This window comes from Petromyzon marinus (genome assembly GCF_048934315.1).
Source record: "Petromyzon marinus isolate PM22_M1 ecotype Great Lakes invasive population chromosome 70 unlocalized genomic scaffold, UKy_Petmar_22M1.pri1.0 chr70_unloc.4, whole genome shotgun sequence".
Lineage (NCBI taxonomy): Eukaryota > Metazoa > Chordata > Hyperoartia > Petromyzontiformes > Petromyzontidae > Petromyzon > Petromyzon marinus.
Genome location: NW_027422606.1, coordinates 330,847 through 347,543, shown reverse-complemented (window position 1 = coordinate 347,543; position 16,697 = coordinate 330,847). Strand labels below are relative to the sequence as shown.

At 52.1% G+C, this 16,697-nt stretch overlaps 1 protein-coding gene across 1 annotated transcript in view; it reads left to right on the top strand.

Annotated features, from left to right (window-relative positions):
* The first annotated feature begins 3,670 nt into the window (after nucleotides 1-3,670).
* LOC116937796 (elongation factor 1-alpha 2) overlaps nucleotides 3,671-16,697 on the top strand; it is a 59,362-nt gene continuing 46,335 nt past the window's right edge. Inside the window, exon 1 of the mRNA XM_032944907.2 lies at nucleotides 3,671-3,788. The gene's annotated coding sequence lies outside the window, so the exon portion shown is untranslated. The remainder of the gene's footprint in view (nucleotides 3,789-16,697) is intronic.

Here is a 16,697-nt window from a genome sequence, read left to right as displayed (position 1 = left end):
GTGAATGAAAGGGAATGAGAGGGGAATGAAAGGGAATGAGATGGGAATGAAAGGAGAATGAAAGGGGAATGAAAGGTGAATGAGAGGGGAATGAAAGGAGAATGAACCCTCGTCCATGTCTTGAATGAACGCAGCAGGTGGTGACAGGGGCCTGGGGGGGATGAGGTGGGGGCTGGGGGCGGGGTGGTGGCGGAATAGGGCGGGGCTTGTTGGGGGAGGGGCGGGGTTGGAGGGGCTGGGGGCGGGGCTGGGGGAACAGGTGGGGGTGGGGCTGGGGTACTGTGGGGGGGAGGGTGGGGTTGGGGGCGGGGCTGGAGTTGGGGAGGGGGCGGGATGGGGTGGCTGGGGGCGGGACTAGTGGGGGGTCTGGGGGCGGGGCTTGGGAGAGAGGGCGGGGCTGTATACTGGACTATGGGAGAGGGGGCGGGGCGAGGCAGGAGGTGGAGCAGGGGGGCGGGGCTGTGGAGGAGTAGGTGGAGGCGGTGCGGGGCTATGGGAGGCAAGGGGGGAAGTGGGCGGAGCTAGAGGGGCAGGGCTGAGGGGCGGGGCTGGGGATGGAAGGCGTGGCTACGGGGGGCTGTGCGTCGTAGGGGGCGGGGCTGTGGTGGGTTTGTGAGACTCGCCCCCACCCTCCCCCCCGCGGTGTCAGATCGGGGCGTGTTCGTGAATGACCTCTAAAGGCAAAGATCCCCCGAGTAGCCTGGCCGGGCATGTTGGGGCAAGTGTCTCTGTGTGTGTGTAATGGGGCAAGTGTCTCTGTGTGTGTGTGTTGGGGCGAGTGTCTGTGTGTGTGTTGGGGCGAGTGTCTGTGTGTGTGTGTTGGGGCAAGTGTCTCTGTGTGTGTGTTGGGGCAAGTGTCTCTGTGTGTGTGTTGGGGCAAGTGTCTGTGTGTGTGTGTGTGTTGGGGCGAGTGTCTGTGTGTGTGTGTGTTGGGGCGAGTGTCTGTGTGTGTGTGTGTTGGGGCAAGTGTCTGTGTGTGTGTGTGTTGGGGCAAGTGTCTGTGTGTGTGTGTGTTGGGGCAAGTGTCTGTGTGTGTGTGTGTTGGGACAAGTGTCTGTGTGTGTGTGTTGGGGCGAGTGTCTGTGTGTGTGTGTTGGGGCGAGTGTCTGTGTGTGTGTGTTGGGGCGAGTGTCTGAGTGTGTGTGTTGGGGCGAGTGTCTGAGTGTGTGTGTGTTGGGGTAAGTGTCTCTGTGTGTGTGTGTTGGGGCGAGTGTCTGTGTGTGTGTGTGTTGGAGCAAGTGTCTCTGTGTGTGTGTGTTGGGGCGAGTGTCTGTGTGTGTGTGTTGGGGCAAGTGTCTGTGTGTGTGTGTTGGGGCAAGTGTCTGTCTGTGTGTGTTGGGGCGAGTGTCTGTGTGTGTTTCAATAAATTAGAGATGTAGGTCTTGTTGGAATTCCCTACACCTCTGCTGTAGCAGACGGACAGAAAATATGGCATCTGTGCAGGACCGCCCTTTCCTGAAACCGCATTGGGGCTCCGCAAGCCTCTCCTCAGCGTGCCTGGCAAGGCGATGCTGAATAATCCTTGCCAGGACCTTTCCCGGCACACTGAGGAGTGAGATGCCCCTGTAGTTGTTACAGTCTGTGCGGTCCCCCTTCTTAAAGAGAGGGACCACCAGGGCATCCTTCCAATCCTACGGAACCCGTCCAGTGGTCCAGACCGTTGTTATGATGTCATATAGGGCAGTCTGTGCACAAACGCCACCCTCCCTCAGCATTTTGCTTGGGAGATCATCTCTGCCCGGTGCCTTTCCTGGTCTCAGACTCCGGATCGCCTTCAGTACTTCCTCAACAGATGGCACCTCAGCCAGCCACTCACAGGGGGTGACTTCTTCCAATATTTGAGGCACCGCAGCCTCAGCAGGGTCATCCTCACCTTGTGCCACGATGTTTTCCTGGCTGAGGGATTTCCCCTCCCCCAGGATCTCACAGAAATGCTCAGAAAATCTGCGAACCTGTTACTGGGGGTCGGAGATTGGATCACCGTTTTTTTCCCCTAATGATGTTAATAGGTATGGCGCTGCAGGTTACTTTTTTGATGGAGTTAAATAGAGATTTGTGATCGCGGGCCACTGAGGCAGACTCCATCTCTTCAGCAACCAGCGCCCACCACCCATCCTTGCAGAGCCTCACGGCTCTCAGAACCTGACACGCACACACGCAGTACTATTTAAAAATTCCCACCGAGACACAGGGAGAAGGTGGTGAGTGGGTGCTGGGTGGGTGGCATGGTTGATGGGTGGGTGGTATGTGGGTGGTGTGTGGGTTGTGTGTGGGTGGCATGGTGGGTGGTGTGTGGGTGGTGAGTGGGTGCTGCGTGGGTGGCATGGTGGGTGGTGTGTGGGTGGTATGTGGGTGGTGTGTGGGTTGTGTGTGGGTGGTGTGTGGGTGGTGTGTGTGTGGTGTGTGGGGGGTGTGTAGGGGGTGTGTGGGGGGTGTGTGGGTGGTGTGTGGGTTGTGTGGGTGGTGTGTGTGGGTAGTATGTGGGTGGTGTGTGGGTGGTGTGTGGGTGGTGTGTGGGTTGTGTGTGGGTTGTGTGTGGGTGGTGTGTGGGTTGTGTGTGGGTGGTGTGTGGGTGGTGTGTGGGGGGTGTGTGGGTGCTGCGTGGGTGGCATGGTGGGTGGTGTGTGGGTGGTATGTGGGTGGTGTGTGGGTAGTGTGTGGGGGGTGTGTGGGGTGGTGTGTGGGTGGTGTGTGGGTGGTGAGTGGGTGCTGCGTGGGTGGCATGGTGGGTGGTGTGTGGGTGGTATGTGGGTGGTGTGTGGGGGGTGTGTGGGTGGTGTGTGGGTGGTGTGTGTGTGGTGTGTGGGGGGTGTGTAGGGGGTGTGTGGGGGGTGTGTGGGGGGTGTGTGGGTGGTGTGTGGGTGGTGTGTGGGTAGTGTGTGGGTGGTGTGTGTGTGGTGTCTGGGTGGTGTGTGGGTGGTGTGTGGGTGGTGTGTGGGTGGTGTGTGGGTTGTGTGTGGGTGGTGTGTGGGTGGTGTGTGGGGGGTGTGTGGGTGCTGCGTGGGTGGCATGGTGGGTGGTGTGTGGGTGGTATGTGGGTGGTGTGTGGGTAGTGTGTGGGGGGTGTGTGGGGTGGTGTGTGGGTGGTGTGTGGGTGGTGAGTGGGTGCTGCGTGGGTGGCATGGTGGGTGGTGTGTGGGTGGTATGTAGGTGGTGTGTGGGGGGTGTGTTGGGTGGTGTGTGGGTGATGTGTGTGGGTGGTGTGTAGGGGGTGTGTGGGTTGTGTGTGGGTGGTGTGTGGGTGGTGTGTGGGGGGTGTGTTGGGTGGTGTGTAGGGGGTGTGTGGGTTGTGTGTGGGTGATGTGTGTGGGTGGTGTGTAGGGGGTGTGTGGGTTGTGTGTGGGTGGTGTGTGGGTGGTGTGTGGGGGGTGTGTGGGTGGTGTGTGGGTTGTGTGGGTGGTGTGTGGGTTGTATGTGGGTTGTGTGGGTGGTGAGTGGGTGGTGGGTAGGTGGTGTGTGTGTGGTGAGTGGGTGGTGTGTGGGTTGTGTGGGTGGTGTGTGGGTGGTGTGTGGGTGGTGTGTGGGTAGTGTGTGGGTGGTGTGTGGTAGTGTGTGGGTGGTGTGTGTGTGGTGTGTGTGTGGTGTGTGTGTGGTGTATGTGTGGTGTGTGTGTGTGGTGTGTGGTGAGTGTGTGGTGTGTGGGTGGTGAGTAGAGAGCGGGGGGGTTACTTTAAGGTCACGTGCTCCACACGATCCCCATTGGTTCCCCGCTGCGGTGCCCCAGTCATAAAGTCTCCCCACGATCCCTCAGCTCCCTTTTTGTCATCGCAGTTGGAACCCGAGGCAAGGTGGGTGGCAGACAGGGAGACACAGAGACACAGAGTGACAGACAGACACAGAGACACAGAGTGACAGAGAGACACAGAGAGACACAGAGACACACAGAGACAGACAGGGAGAGAGACACAGAGTGACAGACAGACAGAGAGACACAGAGACAGAGAGACACAAAGACAGAGAGACACAGAGAGACACAGATACACAGAGACAGAGAGACACAGAGACACAGAGTGACAGACAGAGAGACACAGAGAGACACAGACACACAGAGACAGAGAGACACAGAGACAGAGAGAGACACAGAGACACAGAGAGACACAGAGACACACAGAGACACAGAGAGAGACAGCGAGACAGACAAAGAGACAGAGAGACAGACAGAGAGACAGACAGAGAGACAGAGAGATACAGAGACAGAGAGAGAGACACAGAGACAGACAGACAGAGAGAGACAGAGAGACAGACAGAGAGACACAGAGACACAGAGAGACAGACAGAGAGACAGACAGAGAGACAAGGAGACAGACAGAGAGACAGACAGAGAGACAGACAGAGAGACAGGGAGACACACAGATAGACACAGAGACAGACAGACAGAGAGACAGAGAGATACAGAGACAGAGAGATACAGAGACAGACAGAGACAGACAGAGACAGCGAGACAGACAAAGAGGCAGGGAGACAGACAGAGAGACAGAGAGACAGACTGAGAGACACACAGAGACAGACAGAGAGAGACAGCGAGACAGACATAGAGACAGGGAGACAGACAGAGAGACAGACAGAGAGACTGGGAGACAGACAGAGAGAGACAGGGAGACAGGGAGACAGACAGAGAGACAGCGAGACAGACCGACAGATAGACACAGAGACAGAGAGACAGAGAGACAGAGAGACACAGAGATAGACAGAGAGACAGACAGAGAGACACAGAGGCAGAGAGACACAGAGACAGACAGAGAGACAGACAGAGAGACAGACAGAGAGACAGACAGAGAGATACAGAGACAGACAGAGACACAGAGACAGAGAGACACAGAGACAGACAGAGAAACAGACAGAGAGACAGACAGAGAGACACAGAGACACAGAGACAGACAGAGAGACAGACAGAGAGACAGAGAGAGATACAGAGACAGACAGAGACACAGAGACAGAGAGACACACAGACAGACAGAGAGACAGACAGAGAGACACAGAGACACAGAGACAGAGAGACACAGAGACAGACAGAGAGACAGACAGAGAGACAGAGAGACAGACAGAGAGACAGACAGAGAGACACAGAGACAGAGAGACACAGAGACAGACAGAGAGACAGACAGAGAGACAGAGAGACAGACAGAGAGACAGACAGAGAGACACAGAGACACAGAGACAGAGAGACACAGAGACAGACAGAGAGACAGACAGAGAGACAGACAGAGAGACAGAGACAGAGAGACACAGAGACAGACAGAGAGACAGAGAGACACAGAGACAGACAGAGAGACAGACAGAGAGACAGAGAGACACAGAGACAGACAGAGAGACAGACAGAGAGACAGAGAGACACAGAGACAGACAGAGAGACAGACAGAGAGACAGACAGAGAGACAGAGAGACACAGAGACAGACAGAGAGACAGAGAGACACAGAGACAGACAGAGAGACAGACAGAGAGACAGAGAGACACAGAGACAGACAGAGAGACAGACAGAGAGACAGAGAGACACAGAGACAGACAGAGAGACAGACAGAGAGACAGACAGAGAGACAGAGAGACACAGAGACAGACAGAGAGACAGAGAGACACAGAGACAGACAGAGAGACAGACAGAGAGACAGAGAGACACAGAGACAGACAGAGAGACAGACAGAGAGACAGAGAGACACAGAGACAGACAGAGAGACACAGAGACAGACAGAGAGACAGACAGAGAGACAGAGACACAGAGACAGAGACACAGAGAGACACAGAGACAGACAGAGAGAGACAGAGAGACACAGAGACAGACAGAGAGACAGACAGGGAGACAGATAACGTCTCAATGTTCTGCTCTGTCTCTGTGCGTGGTTGTGGATTTCTCTGGTCATGTGATTTGCTTCTCCCTCTCTACATTGATCATCATCATCATCACGCTTTTGGAGTTATTTCGCTCCTGTTCCACATTCCCACACAGTGGTGATGCTTGGAGGAGCCTTACACCTGCTAACATGAAAACACTTGAGTTTTAGTATGCGTCTCTGTGGGTCTCTATGGGTCTCTATGGGTCTCCATGAGTCCATATGGATATCTGTGGGTCTCTGACTATGGGTCTCTATGGGTCTCTATGATTATGGGTCTCTATGACTATGGGTCTCTATGGGTCTCTATGGGTCTCCATGAGTCCATGTGGATCTCTGTGGGTCTCTATGACTATGGGTCTCTATGGATCTCTGTGGGTCTCCATGAGTCCATATGGATCTCTGTGGGTCTCTGTGAGTCTCTATGGGTCTCTGACTATGGGTCTCTATGGATCTCTGTGGGTCTCTATGAGTCCATGTGGATCTCTGTGGGTCTCTGACTATGGGTCTCTATGGATCTCTATGGGTCTCTGACTATGGGTCTCTATGGATCTCTATGGGTCTCCATGAGTCCGTGTGGATCTCTGTGGGTCTCTGACTATGTGTCTCTATGGATCTCTATGGGTCTCCATGAGTCCATGTGGATCTCTGTGGGTCTCTATGACTATGGGTCTCTATGGGTCTCTGTGGGTCTCCATGAGTCCATATTGATCTCTATGGGTCTCTGACTATGGGTCTCTATGGATCTCTGTGGGTCTATGAGTCCATGTGGATCTCTGTGGGTCTCTGGATCTCTATGGATCTCTATAACTATGGGTCTCTATGGGTCTCTATGACTATGGGTCTCTATGGGTCTCTATGGGTCTCCATGAGTCCATATTGATCTCTGTGGGTCTCTGACTATGGGTCTCTATGGGTCTCTGTGGGTCTCCATGAGTCCATATGGATCTCTGTGGGTCTCTATGACTATGGGTCTCTATGGATCTCTGTGGGTCTCCATGAGTCCATGTGGATCTCTGTGGGTCTCTGACTATGGGTCTCTACGGATCTCTATGGGTCTCCATGAGTCCATGTGGATCTCTGTGGGTCTCTGACTATGGGTCTCTACGGATCTCTATGGGTCTCCATGAGTCCATATGGATCTCTGTGGGTCTCTGACTATGGGTCTCTACGGATCTCTATGGGTCTCCATGAGTCCATGTGGATCTCTGTGGGTCTCTGACTATGGGTCTCTATGGGTCTGTGGGTCTCCATGAGTCCATATGGATCTCTGTGGGTCTCTATGACTATGGGTCTCTATGGGTCTGTGGGTCTCTGTTTGGGTCTCTATGGATCTACATGAGTCTGTGGATCTCTGTGTGGGTCTCTATGGTTCTACATGAGTCTGTGGATCTCTGTGTGGGTGTCTATGGTTCTACATGAGTCTGTGGATCTCTGTGTGGGTGTCTATGGTTCTACATGAGTCTCTGGATCTCTGTGTGGGTGTCTATGATTCTACATGAGTCTGTGGATCTCTGTGTGGGTGTCTATGGTTCTACATGAGTCTGTGGATCTCTGTGTGGGTCTCTATGGTTCTACATGAGTCTGTGGATCTCTGTGTGGGTCTCTATGGTTCTACATGAGTCTGTGGATCTCTGTGTGGGTCTCTATGGTTCTACATGAGTCTGTGGATCTCTGTGTGGGTCTCTATGGTTCTACATGAGTCTCTGGATCTCTGTGTGGGTATCTATGGTTCTACATGAGTCTGTGTGTCTCTGTGAGGGTCTCTATGGTTCTACATGAGTCTGTGGATCTCTGTATGGGTCTCTATGGTTCTACAGGAGTCTCTGGATCTCTGTGTGGGTCTCTATGGTTCTACATGAGTCTCTGGATCTCTGTGTGGGTCTCTATGGTTCTACATGAGTCTCTGGATCTCTGTGTTGGTGTCTATGGTTCTACATGAGTCTCTGGATCTCTGTGTGGGTCTCTATGGTTCTACATGAGTCTCTGGATCTCTGTGTTGGTGTCTATGGTTCTACATGAGTCTCTGGATCTCTTTGTGGGTCTCTATGGTTCTACATGAGTCTGTGGATCTCTGTGTGGGTGTCTATGGTTCTACATGAGTCTGTGGGTCTCTGTGTGGGTCTCTATGGTTCTACATGAGTCTCTGGATCTCTGTGTGGGTGTCTATGGTTCTACATGAGTCTGTGGGTCTCTGTGTGGGTCTCTATGGTTCTACATGAGTCTGTGGATCTCTGTGTGGGTCTCTATGGTTCTACAAGAGTCTGTGGGTCTCTGTGTGGGTCTCTATGGATCTACATGAGTCTCTGGATCTCTGTGTGGGTCTCTATGGTTCTACAAGAGTCTCTGGATCTCTGTGTGGGTGTCTATGGTTCTACATGAGTCTGTGGGTCTCTGTGTGGGTCTCTATGGTTCTACAAGAGTCTGTGGGTCTCTGTGTGGGTCTCTATGGATCTACATGAGTCTCTGGATCTCTGTGTGGGTCTCTATGGTTCTACATGAGTCTCTGGATCTCTGTGTGGGTCTCTATGGTTCTACATGAGTCTGTGGATCTCTGTGTGGGTCTCTATGGTTCTACATGAGTCTGTGGATCTCTGTGTGGGTGTCTATGGTTCTACATGAGTCTGTGGGTCTCTGTGTGGGTCTCTATGGTTCTACATGAGTCTGTGGATCTCTGTGTGGGTCTCTATGGTTCTACATGAGTCTGTGGATCTCTGTGTCGGTGTCTATGGTTCTACATGAGTCTGTGGATCTCTGTGTGGGTCTCTATGGTTCTACATGAGTCTGTGGGTCTCTGTGTGGGTCTCTATGGTTCTACATGAGTCTCTGGGTCTCTGTGTGGGTCTCCATGGTTCTACATGAGTCTGTGGATCTCTGTGTGGGTCTCTATGGTTCTACATGAGTCTGTGGATCTCTGTGTGGGTGTCTATGGTTCTACATGAGTCTGTGGATCTCTGTGTGGGTGTCTATGGTTCTACATGAGTCTGTGGGTCTCTGTGTGGGTCTCTATGGTTCTACATGAGTCTCTGGGTCTCTGTGTGGGTCTCCATGGTTCTACATGAGTCTCTGGATCTCTGTGTGGGTGTCTATGGTTCTACATGAGTCTCTGGATCTCTGTGTGGGTCTCTATGGTTCTACATGAGTCTCTGGATCTCTGTGTGGGTGTCTATGGTTCTACATGAGTCTGTGGATCTCTGTGTGGGTCTCTATGGTTCTACATGAGTCTGTGGATCTCTGTGTGGGTGTCTATGGTTCTACATGAGTCTGTGGGTCTCTGTGTGGGTGTCTATGGTTCTACATGAGTCTCTGGATCTCTGTGTGGGTCTCTATGGTTCTACATGAGTCTGTGGATCTCTGTGTGGGTCTCTATGGTTCTACATGAGTCTGTGGATCTCTGTGTGGGTCTCTATGGTTCTACATGAGTCTGTGGATCTCTGTGTGGGTCTCTATGGTTCTACATGAGTCTCTGGATCTCTGTGTGGGTGTCTATGGTTCTACATGAGTCTCTGGATCTCTGTGTGAGTCTCTATGGTTCTACATGAGTCTCTGAATCTCTGTGTGGGTGTCTATGGTTCTACATGAGTCTGTGGGTGTCTATGGTTCTACATGAGTCTCTGGATCTCTGTGTGGGTCTCTATGGTTCTACATGAGTCTGTGGATCTCTGTGTGGGTCTCTATGGTTCTACATGAGTCTCTGGATCTCTGTGTGGGTGTCTATGGTTCTACATGAGTCTCTGGATCTCTGTGTGGGTGTCTATGGTTCTACATGAGTCTGTGGGTGTCTATGGTTCTACATGAGTCTGTGGATCTCTGTGTTGGTGTCTATGGTTCTACATGAGTCTGTGGATCTCTCTGTGGGTCTCTATGGTTCTACATGAGTCTCTGGATCTCTGTGTTGGTGTCTATGGTTCTACATGAGTCTGTGGATCTCTCTGTGGGTCTCTATGGTTCTACATGAGTCTCTGGATCTCTGTGTGGGTCTCTATGGTTCTACATGAGTCTGTGGATCTCTGTGTGGGTCTCTATGGTTCTACATGAGTCTGTGGGTCTCTGTGTGGGTCTCTATGGTTCTACATGAGTCTCTGGATCTCTGTGTGGGTCTCTATGGTTCTACATGAGTCTGTGGATCTCTGTGTGGGTCTCTATGGTTCTACATGAGTCTGTGGATCTCTGTGTGGGTGTCTATGGTTCTACATGAGTCTGTGGGTCTCTGTGTGGGTGTCTATGGTTCTACATGAGTCTGTGGATCTCTGTGTGGGTCTCTATGGTTCTACATGAGTCTCTGGATCTCTGTGTGGGTCTCTATGGTTCTACATGAGTCTGTGGATCTCTGTGTGGGTCTCTATGGTTCTACATGAGTCTCTGGATCTCTGTGTGGGTGTCTATGGTTCTACAGGAGTCTGTGGATCTCTGTGTGGGTCTCTATGGTTCTACATGAGTCTCTGGGTCTCTATGGTTCTACATGAGTCTCTGGATCTCTGTGTGGGTGTCTATGGTTCTACAGGAGTCTGTGGATCTCTGTGTGGGTCTCTCTGGTTCTACATGAGTCTCTGGGTCTCTATGGTTCTACATGAGTCTGTGGATCTCTGTGTGGGTGTCTATGGTTCTACATGAGTCTCTAGATCTCTGTGTGGGTGTCTATGGTTCTACATGAGTCTGTGGATCTCTGTGTGGGTCTCTATGGTTCTACATGAGTCTGTGGGTCTCTGTGTGGGTGTCTATGGTTCTACATGAGTCTGTGGATCTCTGTGTGGGTGTCTATGGTTCCACATGAGTCTCTGGATCTCTATGGGTCTCTATGATTCTACATGAGTTTGTGGATCTCTGTGTGGGTCTCTATGGTTCTACAAGAGTCTCTGGATCTCTGTGTGGGTCTCTATGGTTCTACATGAGTCTCTCGATCTCTGTGTGGGTCTCTATGGTTCTACATGAGTCTGTGGATCTCTGTGTGAGTCTCTATGATTCTACAGGAGTCTCTGGATCTCTGTGTGGGTGTCTATGGTTCTACATGAGTCTGTGGGTCTCTGTGTGGGTCTCTATGGTTCTACATGAGTCTGTGGGTCTCTGTGTGGGTCTCTATGGTTCTACATGAGTCTGTGGATCTCTGTGTGGGTGTCTATGGTTCTACAGGAGTCTGTGGATCTCTGTGTGGGTCTCTATGGTTCTACATGAGTCTCTGGATCTCTGTGTGGGTCTCTATGGTTCTACATGAGTCTCTAGATCTCTGTGTGGGTGTCTATGGTTCTACATGAGTCTCTGGATCTCTGTGTGGGTCTCTATGGTTCTACATGAGTCTCTGGATCTCTGTGTGGGTCTCTATGATTCTACATGAGTCTCTGGATCTCTGTGTGGGTGTCTATGGTTCTACATGAGTCTCTGGTTCTCTGTGTGGGTCTCTATGATTCTACAGGAGTCTCTGGATCTCTGTGTGGGTGTCTATGGTTCTACATGAGTCTGTGGGTCTCTGTGTGGGTCTCTATGGTTCTACATGAGTCTGTGGGTCTCTGTGTGGGTCTCTATGGTTCTACATGAGTCTGTGGATCTCTGTGTGGGTGTCTATGGTTCTACATGAGTCTGTGGATCTCTGTGTGGGTCTCTATGGTTCTACATGAGGCTCTGGATCTCTGTGTGGGTCTCTATGGTTCTACATGAGTCTCTAGATCTCTGTGTGGGTGTCTATGGTTCTACATGAGTCTCTGGATCTCTGTGTGGGTCTCTATGGTTCTACATGAGTCTGTGGATCTCTGTGTGGGTCTCTATGATTCTACATGAGTCTGTGGATCTCTGTGTGGGTGTCTATGGTTCTACATGAGTCTCTGGATCTCTGTGTGGGTCTCTATGGTTCTACATGATTCTCTGGATCTCTGTGTGGGTCTCTATGGTTTTACATGAGTCTGTGGATCTCTGTGTGGGTGTCTATGGTTCTACATGATTCTCTGGATCTCTGTGTGGGTCTCTATGGTTCTACATGAGTCTCTGTATCTCTGTGTGGGTGTCTATGGTTCTACATGAGGCTGTGGGTCTCTGTGTGGGTCTCTATGGTTCTACATGAGTCTCTGGATCTCTGTGTGGGTCTCTATGGTTCTACATGAGTCTCTGGATCTCTGTGTGGGTCTCTATGGTTCTACATGAGTCTCTGGATCTCTGTGTGGGTGTCTATGGTTCTACAGGAGTCTGTGGATCTCTGTGTGGGTCTCTATGGTTCTACATGAGTCTGTGGATCTCTGTGTGGGTGTCTATGGTTCTACATGAGTCTCTGGATCTCTCTGTGGGTGTCTATGGTTCTACATGAGTCTCTGGATCTCTGTGTGGGTCTCTATGGTTCTACATGAGTCTGTGGATCTCTGTGTGGGTCTCTATGGTTCTACATGAGTCTCTGGATCTCTGTGTGGGTCTCTATGGTTCTACATGAGTCTCTGGATCTCTGTGTGGGTGTCTATGGTTCTACAGGAGTCTGTGGATCTCTGTGTGGGTCTCTATGCTTCTACATGAGTCTCTAGATCTCTGTGTGGGTCTCTATGGTTCTACATGAGTCTCTGGATCTCTGTGTGGGTCTCTATGGTTCTACATGAGTCTCTAGATCTCTGTGTGGGTCTCTATGGTTCTACATGAGTCTCTGGATCTATGTGTGGGTGTCTATGGTTCTACACGAGTCTGTGGATCTCTGTGTGGGTCTCTATGGTTCTACATGAGTCTCTGGATCTCTGTGTGGGTCTCTATGGTTCTACATGAGTCTCTGGATCTCTGTGTGGGTCTCTATGGTTCTACATGAGTCGCTGGATCTCTGTGTGGGTCTCTATGGTTCTACATGAGTCTGTGGATCTCTGTGTGGGTGTCTATGGTTCTACATGAGTCTCTGGATCTCTCTGTGGGTGTCTATGGTTCTACATGAGTCTCTGGATCTCTGTGTGGGTCTCTATGGTTCTACATGAGTCTGTGGATCTCTGTGTGGGTCTCTATGGTTCTACATGAGTCTCTGGATCTCTGTGTGGGTGTCTATGGTTCTACATGAGTCTGTGGGTCTCTGTTTGGGTCTCTATGGTTCTACATGAGTCTCTGGGTCTCTGTGTGGGTCTCTATGGTTCTACATGAGTCTGTGGATCTCTGTGTGGGTCTCTATGGTTCTACAAGAGTCTCTGGATCTCTGTGTGGGTCTCTATGGTTCTACAAGAGTCTCTGGATCTCTGTGTGGATCTCTATGGTTCTACATGAGTCTGTGGATCTCTGTGTGGGTCTCTATGGTTCTACATGGGTCTCTGGATCTCTGTGTGGGTCTCTATGGATCTCTTCCCTTCGATATCAGGAAGTCACTCGGGAGCTCTTCTGCACTTTAAAATCATCGTCGAGATAGCCAAACTAATTTCTTTAGAACCTGCGATTGGCACGGTGGGCTACGTACGGTGTGATAGGAGCCCAACGCACAAACACAACTCGTCACACACCCCGAATGCGCGTGCTGACTGGGTCTTAAGCGCGGAAGAGTAGGCCAAAAACCAGCACACTCTTCTACGCTTGGAGAGACAAGAGTCGAGTGTGGGGGTGGGGCTTTGCGGACAGCGTCACCGCCTGCTCCCTAGAGCGGCTCCTATTGGCTGGACGCGGCGGTGGTGACGTCGGCGCAGAGCTTGCAGGGCGTGACCCACCCCTACACTCCCACCACCACCCCCCCCCCGTGGCTCCAGATCTGATTGGTCGCGGGGCCACGTGGCTCGAGCCCCTTTGTGGTAACGCCCCCGAAATGGAAGTCGCTCGCTCGCTCGCCAGCCGGAGGTCCAATGAGATATTAAAACAAAACAACGACATTATTTTTACATATTCTTGGTTCTTTCGGTAAAGCCACGTACAAGGGAAACAATGAGATCATAAAAATATGAAACAATAATTTATTGTTTTATAATTTTTATTGTTTTTTATATTTTTATTATTTTATCGTTTCCCTTCTTACGTGGTGACTTTACCGGAAACAACCAAGAATATGAATCCCTGCATTCACGAAAGCTTTAAATCAAAATTATATTTACATGTTTACTCGATTAAGCTTACAAGGGATGCAAGGAAGGTTTTGCCCGAGATTGGCCACGTGGTTGAGGCCTTTAGCAGGTCCGAAATGGAAGTCGGTCGCTCGCCAGCTGGAGGTCCAATAAGATTTTTAAACAAAACAAACAACACCATGGTTATATGTTCATGGATTAGGCTTCTAGGGGATACAAGGCAGGAATTATCCCGAGATTGGCCACGTGGTTGAGGTCCTTTCCTAGACGCCACCGGAAGTCAGTCGCTCACCAGGTGACGATTTAATAGACATTAAAACAACGATGTATTTTGGGGCATCACGGTGGCTAGGAGATGTTCACTACCTCGCCTGGTGTACAGGAGGTCGTCGGTTCGATCCCGATCCTCACGATGCCTGCTGCTGCTGTAGATGTGGAGTCTGCGTGTCTCTCTCATCATCATCATCATCACGGTGGCTATGAGATGTTAACTACCTCACCTGGTGTGCAGGAGGTCGTGGGTTCTACCCCGATCCTCACGATGCCTGCTGCTGCTGCTGTAGATGTGGAGTTTGAGTGTCTCTCTCTCTCATCATCATCATCATCATCACGGTGGCTATGAGATGTTAACTACCTCGCCTGGTGTACAGGAGGTCGTGGGTTCGATCCCGACCCTGACGATGCCTGCTGCTGTATATTTGGAGTCTGCGTGTCTCTCTCATCATCATCATCATCACGATGGCTATGAGATGTTGACTACCTCACCTGGTGTACAGGAGGTCGTAGGTTCGATCCCGACCCTGACGACGCCTACTGCTGCTGCTGTATATTTGGAGTCTCTGAGTGTCTCTCTCTCATCATCATCATCACGGTGGCTAGGAGATGTTGACTACCTCGCCTGGTGTACAGGAGGTCGTGGGTTCGATCCCGACCCTGACGATGCCTGCTGCTGCTGTATATTTGGAGTCTCTGAGTGTCTCTCTCTCATCATCATCATCACGGTGGCTAGGAGATGTTGACTACCTCGCCTGGTGTACAGGAGGTCGTGGGTTCGATCCCGACCCTGACGACGCCTATTGCTGCTGCTGCTGTATATTTGGAGTCTCTCTCTCCCCGTGTTTTTCCCCTCCACATTTAGAATCCACGTGACGCGTCCCGAGAGTTATTTGCCTGCTACTGCTGCTGCTATTAATGTCCACGTGATGGCGATGGTAAGCCGTCACTTCATCGGGCAGCTATGGTCACGTGGATAGCCAACGTCGCTTCTTAAATGAAATAGCCACTACATGGCGGGTGGGTGGAGCCCGAACATCTTGTCGAGGTGTAATATGGGGCCGTCCATAAATGACGTCAAGCACCTAGGGGGTGTGTGGGGGGGGGGCGGTCAGACGTTTGTGACGTTGTGTGATGAAGGGGGGGGGGGGGTAGGGGGTTTTAGAAATGTGACGTCACATCAAAATGCGCGACTTTAAATAAATACAGACAACGCGTTAAGCATGCAACTGCAACGACAATAGTTCAAAGCGATTTGAAGAATGTTTTTTATATTTATATTTTTTTTGGGGGGGTGGGGGAGGGGGGTGGTGGGCAGAGCTTTGTGACGTCATATTTGAGGTGGGGAGGTCTGGCTTTTTGTGACGTCGTGTGACGAAGTGGTGGGAGGTGGGTGGGGGTTGGGGGGGTGTGACGTCATTCATGGACGTCCCCTAAGACGTTGAAACGCCTTTTGTCGTCATCTGGTCCAACACCGATGTGGAGAACTCAAGGGCTCTAAGAAAAGCCGTCTCGGCTGTGGACCAATCAAACTCAAGGGCAGTGCCAATATGATGATCAGAGTTGTCTCTCGTTGATTTTTCTCTTGTTATATATTTTATATTTCGATTGCTCGTGTGTTGTGGTTATTGTAAAACATGGTCCCCTCGTATAAAGGACGTCAGCTCTGGTGCCAGGTAAAAGGGTAAAAACAAAACCCCCCTATTGGGGTATTGAAACAAAGCCGGTGAAAGTTGAAACTCAGCTGCTGGCACGTCACTGGCCGAAGCTTGTGGCATGGAGCGGAGGCGAGCAAGGGTCAGGCGGCTCCCTTACCACACGTTGGAAGGAAATTTGAATCGCTGTGTGGGGTGGGTGGAGTGGGTGGAGTGGGTGGAGTGGGGGTGTGGGTGGAGTGGGGGTGGGTGGGGGTGGGGTGGGTGGGGGTGGGTGTGAGTGTGGGGCTAGTGGTGGGTGGAGTGGGTGGGTGTGGGTGGTGTGGGTGGAGTGGGTGGGTGTGGGGATGGGAGTGGCGTGGAGCGGAGGCGAGCAAGGGTCAGGCGGCTCCCTTACCACACGTTGGAAGGAAATTTGAATCGCTGTGCGGGGTGGGTGGAGTGGGTGGAGTGGGTGGAGTGGGGGTGTGGGTGGAGTGGGGGTGGGTGTGAGTGTGGGGCTAGTGGTGGGTGGAGTGGGTGGGTGTGGGTGGTGTGGGTGGGTGTGGGTGGGTGTGGGGATGGGAGTGGCGTGGAGCGGAGGCGAGCAAGGGTCAGGCGGCTCCCTTACCACACGTTGGAAGGAAATTTGAATCGCTGTGCGGGGTGGGTGGAGTGGGTGGAGTGGGTGGAGTGGGGGTGTGGGTGGAGTGGGGGTGGGTGGGGGTGTGGGGCTAGTGGTGGGTGGAGTGGGTGGGTGTGGGTGGTGTGGGTGGGTGTGGGTGGTGTGGGGATGGGAGTGGGTGGGGTGGGGTGTGGGTGGGTGGAGTGGGTGGGTGTGGGGTGGGGTGGGGTGGAGTGGGTGTGGGGGTGAGGGTGGGAGTGGGTGGGGTGGGGGTGGGGGCAGGGCTGAGAGTGTGGGGGGTGGGGCTGGGGGTGGGTGGAGTGGGTGTGGGAGTGGGTGGGGTGGGTG